General features: G+C 51.3%; 1 long non-coding RNA gene and 1 pseudogene across 1 annotated transcript in view; both read right to left on the bottom strand.

Moving 5' to 3' along the window:
• Positions 1-5,869, bottom strand: part of LOC129022817 (uncharacterized) — a 29,933-nt gene extending 24,064 nt beyond the window's left edge. Inside the window, exons 1-2 of the long non-coding RNA XR_008496571.2 lie at positions 5,663-5,869; positions 4,580-4,780 (exon numbers count right to left, since the gene is read on the bottom strand). This is a non-coding gene — a long non-coding RNA (uncharacterized LOC129022817). The remainder of the gene's footprint in view (positions 1-4,579; positions 4,781-5,662) is intronic.
• A 2,554-nt stretch (positions 5,870-8,423) lies between these two features.
• Positions 8,424-10,602, bottom strand: LOC129023696 (cadherin EGF LAG seven-pass G-type receptor 1-like; annotated as a pseudogene).
• Positions 10,603-15,857: the final 5,255 nt, after the last annotated feature.

The raw sequence follows: 15,857 nt of genomic DNA, 5'->3' as shown, positions 1-15,857 counted from the left end.
GGGCAGGGGCAGAGCTTCAGGTTTCAGTTATGTGGACTGGCAGGCTCGATGCTTCAGATTGCTATGGCGCTGGTCATCTGCACCCTTCCCATGCATCCTGTTTTTCCTACTTATCGTGCAATATGACGTGTTCTATCATTATCACCAGTGGATGGATGTCCTGTGCCAGCTGCGCATGTCTCTATTATAGCTTGTTATATGGACCTATTTTTTAAATTCCGGATCCCTTATTATGCTTTTTTTTTTTTTTTTTTTTGAGGCAGGGTCTGGCTCTGTTGCAGAGGTACAATCTCAGCTCACTGCAGCCTCCGCCTCCTAGGCTCAAGCCATTCTCCTACCTCAGCCTGCCAAGTAGCTGGGACTACAGGCATGCACCACCATGCCTGGCTAAATTTTGTATTTTTGGTAGAGACAGGGTTTCGCCATGTTGCCCAGGCTGGTCTCAAATTTGTGAGCTCAAATGATCTGCCCACCTCGGTCTCCCAAAGTGCCAGGATTACAAGTGTGAGCCACCACACCCAACCTTATTATGCATTTCTTACAGGCAGTGAACATGTCTTTAAAAAACAGGCTGGGCACAGTGGCTCACACCTGTAATCCCAGCACTTTGGGAGGCTGAAGCAGGTGGATCACCTGAGGTCAGGAGTTTGAGACCAGCCTGGCCGACAAGGTGAGACCCCGTCTCTACTAAAGATATAAAAATTAGCTCAGCATGGTGGTTGCAGCCTGTAATCCCAGCTACTTGGAAGGCTAAGACAAGAGAATCACTTGAATACAGGAGGCAGAGGTTGCAGTGAGCCGAGGTTGCAGTGAGCCAAAGTTTCACCACTGCACTCCAGCCTGGACGAAAAGAGCAAAACTCTGTCTCAAAAAACAAAAAAAGGAAAATTGTGCTAAAATATACATGACATAAAACATATCATCTTGGCCACTTTGAAGTGTACAGTTCAGCAGTGTGTAGATTCACATTACTGTGTTTCCTGTGCTTTTACAAACCAGAACACTTGTCCAGGACCCAGGTCCCTGGGGAGTTTCTGCATTTGGGGAACAACAAGCTCTGGTTCTCTGGTAACTTCTGGAAGGTGTTGCTTACCATGTGGAACTATGAGCTGGGAAGCCAAGACCTGGCTGGGCCGGGGAGGCCGAGTGCTCACAGCCCTGGGCCTGGAACTGCCCCTTCTGAGATCCCTTCAATGCCCGGGCCCTGGACATCCCTGGGGCCAGCAGCAGCACCCCAGGCTCCCTCCACTGGCTCGGGGCTGTTCAGAGACAGCTAGCTTTGGGGCACCCAGGCCTTGGCAGCCTCGGACTCCCACTCCAGCCTCCTTCCTTCTGCCTCAATTTCAGCTTCCTTGGCCCACATGTTGCCCAGCGTCCTGGCCACGAGACAACCCCCAACCCTGCCCTTATATGAACAAAGTCCACTAATCACTGAACCCCCCTCCAGGCTGGATCCTGCTGGGGAGTGCCATTTGCCCATGAGATGGGGGCACAGGCGGGGCAGCTTCACCTGCATGTTGCAGAGGAAGCCACAGCCCTCCTCCAGCCCTGCCCCAGGGCTGACTCACCCTTCCAAGAATGTGACAGGAACCAGGGCCACTTCACATCAGAAAGCCCTCAGGAAGGATGGTGGCCTGGGCCCTTGAGCTACAGCGCAGCCCTGGGGAGGGGCCAGGGGAGGCCACCCAGGCCTCTGGCTCTGACTCCTAGACAGCAGGGTCCCACATAGGCCACTCCCAGGCTGGCTGCCACTCACTTCCTGGCTGGATAACAGGACAGCACTCAGGCCACTCCCCAATTCATCTGCAGGCCCACAACAGCCCGCTCACACTCCCAGGCTGCTTAAAATGCCAGAGGTTAAACATTAGCTGCCCAGCCCAGCTTGTGGCCCTTAGGGAGAGTGCCTACCATCCCCAGCAGCTGTCACCTTCCTTATGATCAAAGCGGGAGGAGAGCGGCACCCTCGCACAGACCATCTCTGAAGCGAGGGGCAGACTCCAGGAGCTCCTCAGAGCCTGAGCTTCGGGTCTTCCATCCTGGGGTTTAATGCACAACCAGGGCTCTCTGAAAACCCTTGTAACGGGGATTTGTTATGGAAATCTTCACAGACTCTGGCCAATCCTGGAATACATTTTTTTAATCGGTTGATTTGCTTTGTTCAAAGCACTTAGAATGGAAGATTTAGTTTGAGGAGGAGCAGGTTTGGGGGTAGGCTCAGTGGGCTTAGTGGCCACAGGAAGATGCGCATCTCACACCTGGAGACGTCCATGAGCACCTCGAAGCTGGCCGTGTGGCTGCACTGGCATATGACATGTGTCCGGTTCCTGGACAGGAGCTTGAAGCCCCGGGCAGACCACCTTCCCGTCCCACTGACACTGTGTGGAGAAGGGAGAAGAGGCAGGGGTGAGACGGTTCCCTCTGCCCATAAGTCTGTTGGGGGCAGTCTTTGCCTGGCCCTGGGGACTCCCAGGCCATCCTGGCCAAACCAAACAGCAGGTATCGTGAGTGCTGAAAGCCCGGCGCCCTCGCAGGCTGCTCCCCACAGTGTTCCTCACCGGCCCCCGGCACCGAACAGCCACCCAGCTGCAAGAGCAGCAGCCTCGCTGCAGCAGAGGCAGGACCATGGGAACAGTCTCCATTCCCTTCTGTGTCTCTCTCATCACGGCCTCCAAGGAGCACCCTCTGAAGTTCAAGTTCTACGTGTCATCTAGCAGCAAAACTCAAACGGGGCCGTCTCGTGTCCACCACGTGCCCCGCTGCTGGAACCACCACCCGGGGTTCACACAGCTGCGATGCACTCCTGTCTCTTTCTGAGGGTAGATGCTTTCAGAAATAACATCTCATCTTCCTCTGACACTTCCATCTTCAGGTGGCACAATGTTTTATGGGAATTGCCCAGAAGCCAGGGCCCCATTATGACTCCCACCTCACTGATGGGAAGCCCCAAATAACAAGCTGTTACGAGGTGTGTCTCAGCTTCTGACAGGGCCCTGCCCCCCGCCAGACTCAGGGAAAATCACATAACCTCTCAGATCCTTAGTTTGCTAATCTGTAAATGGGATGTGAATGTTAATACATTTGCCACAAACTTTACAATCTGGAAATCATAGGTGCAAAATAAAGCAGACGGCAGGTCATTAGAGCTGGAGCTAATTGCCAGAACAAAGATGAATGCCCAGGACAGAGAGCTGGGCCTGATGTCCGTCGTGGTAAAAGGGGTTCCTTGCTTCTCTCTTTTATAAGCCAAGCACCTATTACATTCCAGGTACCGTGCTGCTTGCTTATGAACTAGAACTTGGAAAGCAAAGAAGCAGAAGAAGAATGAGGCTGGGCTGAACTGGCTCCTGCCATGGGCTTACTCACCATAGTACAGCCCCCAGGATAGCCCCGACTCATGGCTTTCCACTGTGCCCAGAGGAATTGTTATGGGGAGAGTGTTCCTGCTGCACGGGCGCCCCCAGATGCACAACGTTCAGCAGATTCAAGCCTGGGGTTGCTCACACTCTGACTCCCTGAGTCGGGCACAGCATCTCCGCTTCCTGCCACTCCCTCCTGGTATGTGGAGAGACAGCAGGTCTTCCCCTCCCAGATCGTGTTCCCATCCTTCCACCACACCCCAGTTCTAATGTTTTCTTCTAAACACAGACAGCAAAAGTGAAAACAAACCAGCAGAGAAAAAGCAAACTCCCTGTAAAGACAGAGCAACTCAAGTAAGTCTGCACCTCACATAAACCATGCAGCTAAAAAAGCAAAACCAAAGCACAAACACTACTGGCTCCCAGCAGATGAGAGCCACAGTGCGGCTCTGAATGCACTATGTCATGCATGGGTGAATCCACAGTCTCATGTGTGGGTGAGAATCACTAATTTTGCATTTTTCTAAGTACGAAATGCCTTTCCCTCGCTTGAATGGATGCTAGAACGTAGACTCTTGTGCACCACCTCCTGCCTTCGCCACTCTGACAGTGCTTCTGAAACAGGCCAGATAAACAGTGCTGTGGCCAGGTGTGGCCTCTTGGGGGTAAAGCCAGTCCCCAAAGCTGGGCTGTGTTGGCCGCTCGGGCAAGACTAAGGTCAGGGAGCTTTGTCTGGTATGGGGACCCCCATATGTAGCTGGGAGTTCCCACTGTCAGCGGAAGGGCTCCTGGGCCCAGTCTCTGGATTCTGCCTCCCATGTGTGACCAGAACAGGCCTCTGTCTTATCCAGCAGTGAACTGCGCACTACACTAGTGTTGGCCACTGCATCTCGGGAGTCCCACAGGTGAGGGGCCCCTTCCTGGGTGTCAGCCTTGAGGGATCTCTCTGTGTGCCTGCATGTCTGTGTCTCCACGTGCAGGTCAGCGCGTGCTGGTGTGTGGGCCTGTGTGTGCGCTGTCTGTGTCTCCATGTGCAGGTCTGTGTGCATCTGTGTGTAGGCATCTGGGGGGCTCTGATGCACCCACAGAAGCAGAGCAGGAGGCTCACTGCCCCACAGGGGGCTGAAGGGGGAGACACAGACCACAAGAGACTGTCCCTGTGGGACGATCTGCCACTGAGCCACCAACCCTGCGGGTTCTCTCTGCTTTGGCAAAGCCCTCACATGAAGATGCAGAACTCCCGGCATCACACTTATGCCAGGGAATGGTTCCAGAACACACAGACAGGCTTGGTTTGCTTCTCCATCTCCAGCAGGGTGAACTCCACCAGGACGGGCCTCTCCAGGGGTCTCGGAAGTGGAGCCCCCTCGCTGTACACCAGTGCGCTCACTGTCGGGGTATTAATGATGGGCCAGTGAGGCAGCCTGAGGTCAAGACACCAGAGCACAGGGACAAACATGATTAGGAAACATTTGCTTAATCCCACCCACAAATGCCCTGAGGACATGCCATGGATGTGTTTCTAGGGGAGACAGAATCACACTCCGAGAGCTCGGATTTGCGGGCCCCATGGCATCTTCATCCCCACAGCAGGTTTCATCACTGACAGGGCACACAGGGAGATGTGTCACCTTTGGGTCAAACTGGGACTTCAGAAATTTAAAAAGAAAGAAGGCACAGGTGCAAAGATGTTACAGCCCATAATAGCTAATGGCAGAAACACAAGGAATGGCTTAAATGTCCAGCAAAAGACACCAAAATAATGACAGCTCATGGGGGTGAATCACCCAGTCACAGAACCACATGAACACGAGGACCCCAGAACCAGGGAAGCGGGAAATGGCAGGAGGAGGAAGGGCAGAGCCTCGGGCTGCTCCCACCGAGCAGGCCCCAAAGCTGCTTCTGGGACATTCATCCTTTCCAGCCAGGACTGGCTGGGCAGCCCTAACCCCGGGGCCAGCAGCAGGCACTACCCACAACAGCCTTGGGTCGGGTGTGTGGGGAGAGAACGGACTCCCTCGGGGCACAAGATGGGGTGTACGCTGGGGAGAGGGCATTTCTGACAGAAACACTGGGATAAGGCCAGGCAAAGGGTGTGCAATGTTCCAGGGTGTGGTGTCCTGTGGCAGACCCAGAATCTTCCTTCAAGGGACACCACAGGGCAGTGATCTCTGTCTCTGGGCCAGGGTCACAGTGAAATGTCACTGTGAAGACCTGTGCTTGATCAGGATCAGGATTTTGATTTGCGGAAGCCTTAGGAGCCTCTGGAATGGGCCCTCTTCATGTGCCCCATACCCAGGCCTTACCAGAGGCTGTGGCAGTTGGGGTCATAGGGCTCAGGCAGGAGCTGCCCCAGGGTACAGTAAATGATGACCAGAGTGAAGGTGAACTGGCCAGTGTCATCAGGGTGTCGCTTTCACCTGCTGATCGGGGCCTCCCCCTTGGTGCCAGGCCCTGGGCGTGTGGTCTGTGGGGTGGTCCTCTGGCTGGCTGGCCTTACCAGGGGGCCTTCTGCAACGTAAGCAGAGCATGAGGACTCCAGCAGGAACACCTGTGTTCCCCAAGACAGCTGTCAGTGCCAGCAGGTGCTTCTCGAAACCCAACAGATGTCCCACTGAGAACAGTACGGTGGGTCCTCAAAAAATCAACAATAGGATTTACCACATGACCCAGCAAGCCCACTTCTGGGTATACACCCAAAAGAACTGAAAGCAGGGACCCAGATACGTCTACACCCACGTTCACAGCAGCACCATTCACACAGGCCAAAAGGTGGAAACGACCCAGGCATGGGTCAACAGGTGAGTGGATAAACAACACATGCTCCATCCACACAATGGAATATTACTCAGCCTTCAAAAGGAGGGAAAGTCTGGCATTTGCTACAACACAGGTGAACCTAGAGAACATCACGCTCAGTGAAATAAGCCAATCACAAAAGGACAAATATTGTATGATTCCACTTATAAGAGGTCCCTAGAGGAGTCAAATTCAGAGACAGAAACAATGGTGGGCACCAGGGGCTGGGGAGTGGAGTTGGTGTTTTGTGGGCTAGAGTTTAAGATCTGCAGGATGAAGAGTTCTGGAGATGGACTGCTTAAACATGAATGTATCTGATGCAGTTTGGATGTCCAGCCCCTCCAAATCTCATGTTGAAATGTGATCAGGGTTGGAGGTGGGCCTGGTTGGGGTTGTTTGGGTCATGGGGGTGGGTGCCCTTGAAGGGCACCCATGAATGGCTTGGTGCCCTTCCCTTGGTAATGAGCGAGTTCTCACTCTGTTAGTTCCAGAGAGAGCTGGCTGCAATGGAGAGTCGGGGACCTTGTCCTCTCAGTTTCAAGCATGACCCCACATCAGAGTCACCCCTCTTTTTAAGACACATGAGGGCTGGGCGCAGTGGCTCATGTCTGTAATCCCAGCACTTTGGGAGGCCGAGGTGGGCAGATCACGAGGTCAGCAGATTGAGACCATCCTGGCTAACACGGTGAAATCCCGTCTCTACTAAAAATACAAAAAATTAGCCGGGCATGGTGGCGGGTGCCTGTAGTCCCAGCTACTCAGGAGGCTGAGGCAGGAAAGTGGTGTGAACCCGGGAGGCAGAGCTTGCAGTGAGCCGAGATCACACCACTGCACTCCAGCCTGGGCGACAGAGCGAGACTCCATCTCAAAAAAAAAAAAAAAAAAAAGACACATGAGATAACACCATATACCTGACAAAATCCATTTACTAACAAGGTTTCCAATTTTAAACTGTCCATTATGGAGTTTACCTTTTCATGTCCTTTTTATTTGGTGAAGTTTTTAGTAATTGTCACGGATCTGTAAAAAAAAAGCACCTTAAGAAAGTTCAAAATGTTCAAACTGTTTTGTATCATAATCTCAACCCAGGATTGAAGATTTGTACATACACAGACAGCATTCTAGTTTGTTTTTGTTTGTTAGTTTGTTTTTGTTTGTTTGTTTGTTTCTTGCAGGGAAGGGAAGGTGATTCTAAAATTTCTATTTCTATTTAGAAGCAGCTTCCCCTGCCTCCCCCCACCCAGACAGGTTCTTGCTCTGTTGCCCAGGCTGGGCTGTAGAGGCATAATCACAACTCACTGCAGCCTTATCTCCTGGACTAAAGCAATCCTCCCACCTCAGCCTCCTGAGTAGGTTGGACTACAGGCATGCGCCACCATGCCCAGGTAATTAAAAAAAAAACCTTTTTAGTATAGATGGGGTTTTCCTATGTTGTCCAGATTGATCTTGAATTTCTGGGCTCAAGCAATCGTCCCCATGTCAGCCTCCCAAAGTGTTAGGGTTACAGGTGTGAACCATCACGCCCGGCTAGAAGCAGCTTTTCACTGCACATCAAAGACAATCAGCTCACATACAAATTTCAGTTCTCTTTTCTTTCTCAATATCAGTTACACGGCTGAGTATCCCTTAGCTGAAATGCTTAGGAACATTCTGGATTCTTTTTCTTTTGAGACAGATTCTCACTCTGTAGCCTAGGCTGGCACATCTTGGCTCACTGCAACATCTGCCTCCTGGGCTCAAGTGATTCTCATGCCTCAGCCTCCTGAGTAGCTGGGATTACAGGTGCCCACCACCACAGCTGGCTAATTTTTTGTATTTTTTAGTAAAGATGGGGTTTAACCATGTTGGCCAGGGTGGTCTCGAACTGCTGACCTCAGGTGATCCCCCTGCCTCGGCCTCCCAGAGCGCTGGGATTATAGGCATGAGCCACTGTGCCCGGCCTGGATTTTGATTTTTTTTAAATTTTAAAGTATCATTTCATACTTACCCTCCAATGAGCACTTCCTTTAAGTGTCAGGTTGGTGCTCAAGAAGGTTCAGATTCTGGAGCATTTCAGATTTCAGGGTTAGGATGCTCAACCTGTACCTAAGCACTTGGACGAAACAACCCGCTGTCACCAATAGGACTTGGTGCCAGCAAACACTTGGAACACTCCAGCCCCGGATCTTCAGGGCGCAGGGAGTATGGCATGTTCATCCTCCTGTGATGTCCGCAGGGGCGGCCCTCCCCTCCCTGAATGCTGGGGACTCCGAGGGAAGTAGCAGGTTTCTAAGTGGTTCTACCTTTTTCTTCAGGTGATTTGAAGAAGTCAGCTGGGAAGGAGATGGAGGACTCCAGCTCCGTGGGGAACTCTTCATGAATGGCGTCGAACCATGGGACTCTGGCTCCCATGAAGATGAACTTGTCAAAGATGTCAACAGCAAGAACTGGAGGGACAGTTCCTTTAATCAGACATAACTCTCAGAGCTTTCGTGAACCCTTGCTGTTTTCAAAATGACCACAATTGTCACACTGACACTGGCTAGACATGTATTTATTTATTTATTTTTTATTATTAACTCTTTTGAAACGGTGTCTCACAGTGTCGCCCAGGCTGGAGTGCAGTGGTGCGATCTCTGCTCACTGCAACCTCTGCCTCCTGGGTTCAAGCAATTCCCCTGCCTCAGCCTCCGGAGTAGCTGAGATTACAGGCATGCACCACCACACCCGGTTAATTTTTTGTATTTTTGGTAGAGATTGGGTTTCACCATGTTGGCCAGGCTGTTCTCAAACTCTTGACCTCAAGTGATCTGCCTCCCTCGGCCTCCCAAAGTGCTAGAATTACAGGCATGAGCCACCATGCCCAGCCTATTTATTTATATGTACTTTTTGAGACAGGGTCTCACTCTGTCACCCAGGCTGGAGTGCAGTGGTGCAATCTCAGCTCACTGTAGCCTCAACCTCCTGGGCTCAAGCAATCCTCCCACCTTAGCCTCCTGAGTAGCTGGGAATACAGGAGCATGCCACCACACCTGGCTAATTTTTTTTTTAATAGAGATGGGGGTCTCGCTATGGCACCCAGGCTGGTCTCGAACTCCTGGGCTCAAGCAATCTGCCCGCCTCAGCCTCCTACAATGCAGGGATTACAGGTGTGAACCACCATATCCAGTTGACTAACCATCTTTAGAAGAGAATCGACTTCCAACTTCCTGCATCCCACGTGTACCTACACCTGTCTGCAGTGAGCCTGAAGTGAGACAGGACCCTCGACACTCACCCTTCTAGAGTCTCACACCTGAGGGTCTGGAAGGCCTGCCAAACCCCCAAGATCATGGCCTAACATCTCCCAAGCCCAGGACCTGTCCCCTCGTAGCCATGGGTGTGTCATCACAGACTGTCTTCCCAAAGGCTCCATTTACAGATGAGGAAATGGAGGCCTTGCAGCTGAATCTTTTTTTTTTTTTTTTTTTTTGAGATGGAGTCTCGCTCTATCGCCCAGGCTGGAGTGCAGTGGCACCATCTCAGCTCACTGCAAGCTCCGCCTCCCGGGTTCACGCCATTCTCCTGCCTCAGCCTCCCAAGTAGCTGAGACTACAGGCACCTGCTACCACGCCCGGCTAATTTTTGTATTTTTAGTAGAGACGGGGTTTCACCATGTTAGCCAGGATGGTCTCGATCTCCTGACCTTGTGATCCGCCCCTCCTCAGCCTCCCAAAGTGCTGGGATTACAGGCGTGAGCCACCACGCCCGGCTCTTTTTTTTTTGACAGAGTCTCCGCTTGTCACCCAGGCTGGAGTGCAACAGTGCAATCTTGGCTCACTGCAACCTCTGCCTCCCAGGTTCAAGTGATTCTCCTGCCTCAGCCTCCCAAGTAGCTGGGATTACAGGCATGCACCACCACGCCTGGCTACTTTTTGCATTTTTAGTAGAGACAGGGTTTCACCATGTTGCCCAGGCTGGTCTCCAACTCCTGACTGCACATGATCTGCCTGTCTCGGCCTCCAAAAGTGCTGGGATTACAGGTGTGAGCCACTGTGCCCAGCCTCTGAATCGTCTTTCTAAGAGCATGGCCAAGTGGGGGCCGGGAGCCCACCTGCTCCACCCATGGGGACCCAGCTCCTGGGTGCACTCCTGAGGGTTACAGGCCTCCACCCCCAACGCAGCCAGTGCCTTACTCATGTTGGCGGTGACGATGATGAAGGGCCGCAGGTACATCCACCGCACGTTGTGTGCCACGTTGCTGAAGTAGCCCTCGAGGTGCTGGAGCAACTGTGCCATGCCACCCACCCTCGCTCTGCTGGATCTGCTCCCACGCCGCCCTGGTGGCCGGGGCCAGGAGGGTGCTGCCTGAGTGGATGATGTCCTGGTCAGACAGACAGCACTCACTGCTCAGCCTCCGGAGGCCTGGCTCGCGGGACCAAAGGACACCTGCCCTGAAAGGCTTTGCTCGCCTAGAGGGCTCATTCATTCATTCCAGCCATACACTTTAGATTGTGCTCTTTAATATTAGTCTCCAGGGTTTTTTTTGTTTTTTGTTTTGTTTTGTTTTTTTTTTTGAGACAGACTTTTGCTCTTGTTGCCCAGGCTAGAATGCAGTGGCACAATCTCGGCTCACTGCAACCTCCACCTCCTGGGAGCAATTCTCCTGCCTCAACCTCCGGAGTAGCTGGGATTACCAGCACACATGTGCCACCACACCTGGCTAATTTTTGTATTTTTAGTAGAGACAGGGTTTCACCATGTTGGCCAGGCTGGTCTTGAACTCCTGACCTCAGGTGTTCCACCTGCCTAGGCCTCCCAAAGTGCTGGGATTACAGGCATGACCCACTGAACCTGGCCTAGTTTTCAAATTTTTTTTTTAAAAAGTTTAAGAGGAATAGAAAAATGTTACTAAGCTCACAAAGTACATTAAAATCCAGAGAATTAAAGATGCTTCATATTTTTAGCTTAATTTATTAGATTTACAAGTACTGTTTAAATGCTTGGAAGGTCTGTTTGCTAGCCAAACAACTGATATACGAAAAGAAAAATCAAATATGCGATGTATGTTAATTCCATTTAAAATACTTGAGGGAATTTCATCGTCTAAGTTAATAAATAGGATCAAACATTAATCAAAGTTGAATTCAAAGAGACAAGGAAGTCATTTTTTAGTATATGATTTTCATAAATCCCGAACCCTACCACATAAACTAGAGAGACTGTGGGTGATTCAGTGTCAGAGGCTGGGACTCTGTCAGAGTGAGCCCTGCCAGGGGTTTTTCCACGTACACCCCAAGATGCTAAGGCAGGAAGACATGTGGAGACATCCCTGTTATATCAGAATTCCTCCTGAGCCCTACCACATAAAGCAGTGATGGAACCACCACGCCCTGGGCTGAGCAGAGGAGCCACACTGAGTCCACCATGGACATGCGGACAGCTCCTCTGAGGGTGACCCTCTGCCTCCACGCACCCCAGGGTCTATGTGAATGACTGGGTGCAGGTGTGGGGCTGTGCTCAAGAGTTTGGGGACCATACCCAAGATAGAAACCAGGACAGGCACGGTGGCTCACGCCTGTAAGCCCAGCACTTTGGGAGACTGAGGCAGGTGGATCCCCTGAGGTCAGGAGTTTGAGACCATCCTGGTCAACATGGCAAAACTTCATCTCTACTAAAAATACAAAAAATTAGCCAGGCGTGGTGGCACGCACCTGTAATCCCAGCTACTTGGGAGGCTGTGGCAGGAGAATTGCTTGAACCCGGGAGGTGGAGGTTTCAGTGAGCCAAGATCACACCACTGCACTCCGGCCTGGGCAACAGAGCGAGACCATGTCTCAAAAAAAAAAAAAAAAAAAAAAATACAGAAACCAGGAGGGAAAGCTGTTTGCAGAGTCAGACATGGAGAACAAACACCAATGGCCCAACTCTCAGGCTGGGACTCAAATCCCAGCGAGGGGACCCTTCCTGGTCTCTGGGGGCCCTGTGCAGACCAGAAGGTCTCATGGGGGCCCTGCATGGACTGGAGGTCCTGTGGGGGCCCTGCGTGGAGGAGACAACCAGGTTTAGTGTTGGGAGCAGGAGACCAGCATGGGCTAGCCCAGTCCCACCACCTAAACAGAGGGGCTGTGATCCTCCAAGCTACCCAGGCAATGTGACACCTGGGTGCACAGCTGGTCCCAATGGCCAGAATGTATGGAAATCCAAGTGTGGTGGCTCATGCCTGTAATCCCAGCATTTTGGGAGGCTGAGGTGGGTGGATCAGGAGTTTGAGACCAGCCTGGCCAACACAGTGAAACCCTGTCTTTACTAAAAAATACAATAATTAGCCAGTGGGGGCAGGGGTGGCGCAGGCCTGTAATTCCAACTACTCAGGAGGCTGAGGCAAGAGAATCACTTGAACCCAGGAGGCAGAGGTTGCAGTGAGCCTAGATTGAGATGGTAACACTGCACTCCAGCCTGGGCGACAGCGCAAGACTCCGTCTCAAAAAATAAAAATAAAAAAATAATAATGTATGGAAAATGTTAGCACAAATGGAGAAAGTTAGCTTAAGCCTTGAGAGCAGGCAGGCAGGGAAAGGGAGACCTGGGTGCCCTCCTGGCCCAAGTGGGCTCAGGAGGCCCTGCATACTCTGGTGGGGGGTGCTCTGAGGGGCAGCAGGGGTCCTGGTGGAGTGCTGGCAGGAGGAATCCCAGAGCCATGCAGCCTGGGCATGGGATCGGATCCTCTTGCATTGCCTGCTCTACTGGCTCAGAACCCAAATCCCTCAAAGTGAGGAGTCCGACTCACTGGGAAGCAGTTTTTGGTTCAGACTTCCCATGGGCCCTGGGAAACTTCCTCAGTTGTCCTGAAAGCTCTGCAGGGTGAGACCACTCCTTCCCTCCAACCCCTGAGAAGGGCCTGCACACAGTAGGTGCTCAGTCCATGCATGAGAGCAGGTGACACTGGGGCCCCTGGGGCTTAGCAGCCCGAAGCCCAGGAGTTCTCTGCCTGGTGCATGTGGGGCTCACCCTGGGAGCAGGGCTGGGGTGTGCCGGCTGCTCTCCCAGCTGTGGACGCTCACACCCACCCTAGGTACAGGCTGGCAGGGGCTGCCAGGCTGGGGAGGCTGTGCCTGGGTTTTCCCTGGGGTACTTTCAAGTAAAGGGTGTTCTTTTCTTGTGCGCCAGTAGACGCTTTGGTCTCATTCGTGAGGTTTGATTTTTTTTAAACATGCAATCCTACACTTTGGGAGGCTGAGGCAGGTGGATCACTTGAGGCCAGGAGTTCTAGATCAGCTTGGCCAACATGGTGAAACCCCATCTCTAGTAAAAACACAAAAACACAGCAGGGTGTGGTGGCGCACACCTGTAATCCCAGCTACTCCGGGGCTGAGGCAGGAGAATCGCTTGAACCCAGAAGGCAGAGGCTCTAGTGAGCCGAGATCATGCCACTGCACTCCTTCCTGGATGACAGCGAGACCCTGTCTCAAAACAAACAAACATGCAATTCTTTTTTTTTTTTTTGAGACGGAGTCTAGCTGTCACCCAGGCTGGAGTGCAGTGGCGCGATCTCGGCTCACTGCAAGCTCCGCCTCCTGGGTTCATGCCATTATCCTGCCTCAGCCTCCCTAAGAGCTAGCACTACAGGCGCCCACCACCATGCCCAGCTATTTTTTTTTTTTTTGTATTTTTAGTAGAGACGGGGTTTCACCGTGTTAGCCAAGATGGTCTCAATCTCCTGACCTCATGATGCACCTGCCTCAGCCTCCCAAAGTGCTGGGATTACAGGTGTGAGCCACCCTGCTCAGACAGTTTGATTTTTGAGACAGTCTCGCTCTGTCACCCAAGCTGGAGTGCAATGGCACTATCTCGGCTCACTGTAACCTCCCCCTCCCAAGTTCAAGCAATTCTTCTGCCTCAGCCTCCCGAGTAGCTGGGATTACAGGTACCCTGCCATCTGAACCAGCTAATTTTTGTATTTTTAGTGGAGACAGGGTTTCACCATGTTAGCCAGGCTGGCCTCAAACTCCTGACCTCAGTGATCCACCCCCTTCAGCCTCCCAAAGTGCTGGGATTACAGGTGTGAGCCACCACACCCAGCCCCAGTCTTTTTCCTATATGTGATTTACATTGGTTTTCACAAAAAATTTGTAGCTAACTTTTTTTTTTTTAATTTTTAAATTTTTTGTAGAGATGTAATCTCACTATGTTGCCCAGGCTGGTCTTCAGCTCCTGGTCTCATGCAGTCCTCCCACCTCAGCCTCCCAAAGTGCTGGGATTATAGGCCTGAGCCACTGTGCTGCTGTGCCTGACCCTGCATTTTCACTTATCATTACTTTTTCAGTACTCCTCCCTTAATTCCTGGTACCTCCTAAGACTTCTGTTGAAGGTCACTTGCTTAATTCCTCTTTGTGATCACACGATTTTATTTTTTGGAAAGCATCACTGCCGGGGCTAGGCATAGTGGTTCACACCTGTAATCTAAGTATTTTGGGAGGCCAAGGCAGGAAGATCACTTGAGCCCAGGAGTTCAAGACCAGCTGGGCAACATAGGGAGACTCCATCTCTTAAAAAAAAAAAAAGGAATGGTGGCACATGCATGTTGTCCCAGCTAGTTGTGAGGCTGAGGTGGGAGGATTGCTTGAGGCCTGGAGGTCAAGGCTGCAGTAAGCCATGATTGTACTACCGCACTCTACCCTGGATGACACAGCAAGACCCCATCTCAAAAAAGAGAAAAAAAAAAAAAGAAATAGGAAAAGAAAGAGTCATTTCCTGGGGTTCATTTTTTACTTTTTAAAGAGTGGAGAGTAGTTTTTAATGTAATTAAAACATTTCTGAAAATGGAACAAACTGGATAATGTTTTTGTTTATTTGTTATTTTAATTAGGGGCATTTCTTCTTTCCTCCATTAAGCATCAAAACTTGGAGACCAGATGGCAGATTTGCACCTTTACAACCAGAAGCTCAGGGAGAAGTTGAAGGAGGAGAACACAGTAGGTATGTTCAGATTGCTTTTGGGTACCTTGACCCAGCCACATTGTCTACCCTAGATTGGTGCTCATGGTACTTCTTGGTGGCATTTCAATAATAGGTTGAGTTGTATACCATCTCCCTTTACACTACATTATGAAAATGACATTATTAAATAAGAATTTTGATGGAGCTGATAAGCTAGTAGAATTGGCACATGACCCCTTTTATACCCAGCCCTCTTGTCTGGTGTGCTTGAGGTAATAATAACCCCTTTTATACCCAACCCTGCTGTCCAATGTGCTTCAGGTAGGAGTGTCCTGGCAGATCCATATATTGACTAATTGCTACTGTATGTAGTACATCCTTAGACCACCCATATTCTAGCATGTGCAGCCCAGGCTTGTACCGATGCTCTGCTGAGGTCTGGCATTTAAGAGAAAGACAAACAGCTCCTTCAGGCCAAGGATCTCTGTCAACAGGCTGAAGAGGTAAGGGTGCTGAGCCTCAGTATGTGACCAAGTTTGGCTTCCACATGGCAATGTGCTGTGGCTTCATCCCACAGGTGAGTGCCTGGGTGAGGGTGTTCCCTGATGCTCTAATGCTGGTCACCCATTCTTTTTCTTTTTTTTTTTTTTTTGAGATGGAGTCTTGCTCTGTTGCCCAGGCTGGAGTGCAGTGGCGTGATCTCAGCTCTCCTGGGTTCATGCCATTGTCCTGCCTCAGCCTCCCAAGTAACTGGGACTACAGGCACCCGCCACCATGCCCGGCTAATTTTTTTGTATTTTTAGT

The sequence above is a fragment of the Pongo pygmaeus genome, chromosome 23 (assembly GCF_028885625.2).
Source record: "Pongo pygmaeus isolate AG05252 chromosome 23, NHGRI_mPonPyg2-v2.0_pri, whole genome shotgun sequence".
NCBI classification, from domain to species: Eukaryota; Metazoa; Chordata; class Mammalia; order Primates; family Hominidae; genus Pongo; species Pongo pygmaeus.
The sequence above is the reverse complement of the archived record's forward strand: the minus strand, read 5'-3'. Positions and strand labels throughout refer to the sequence as shown.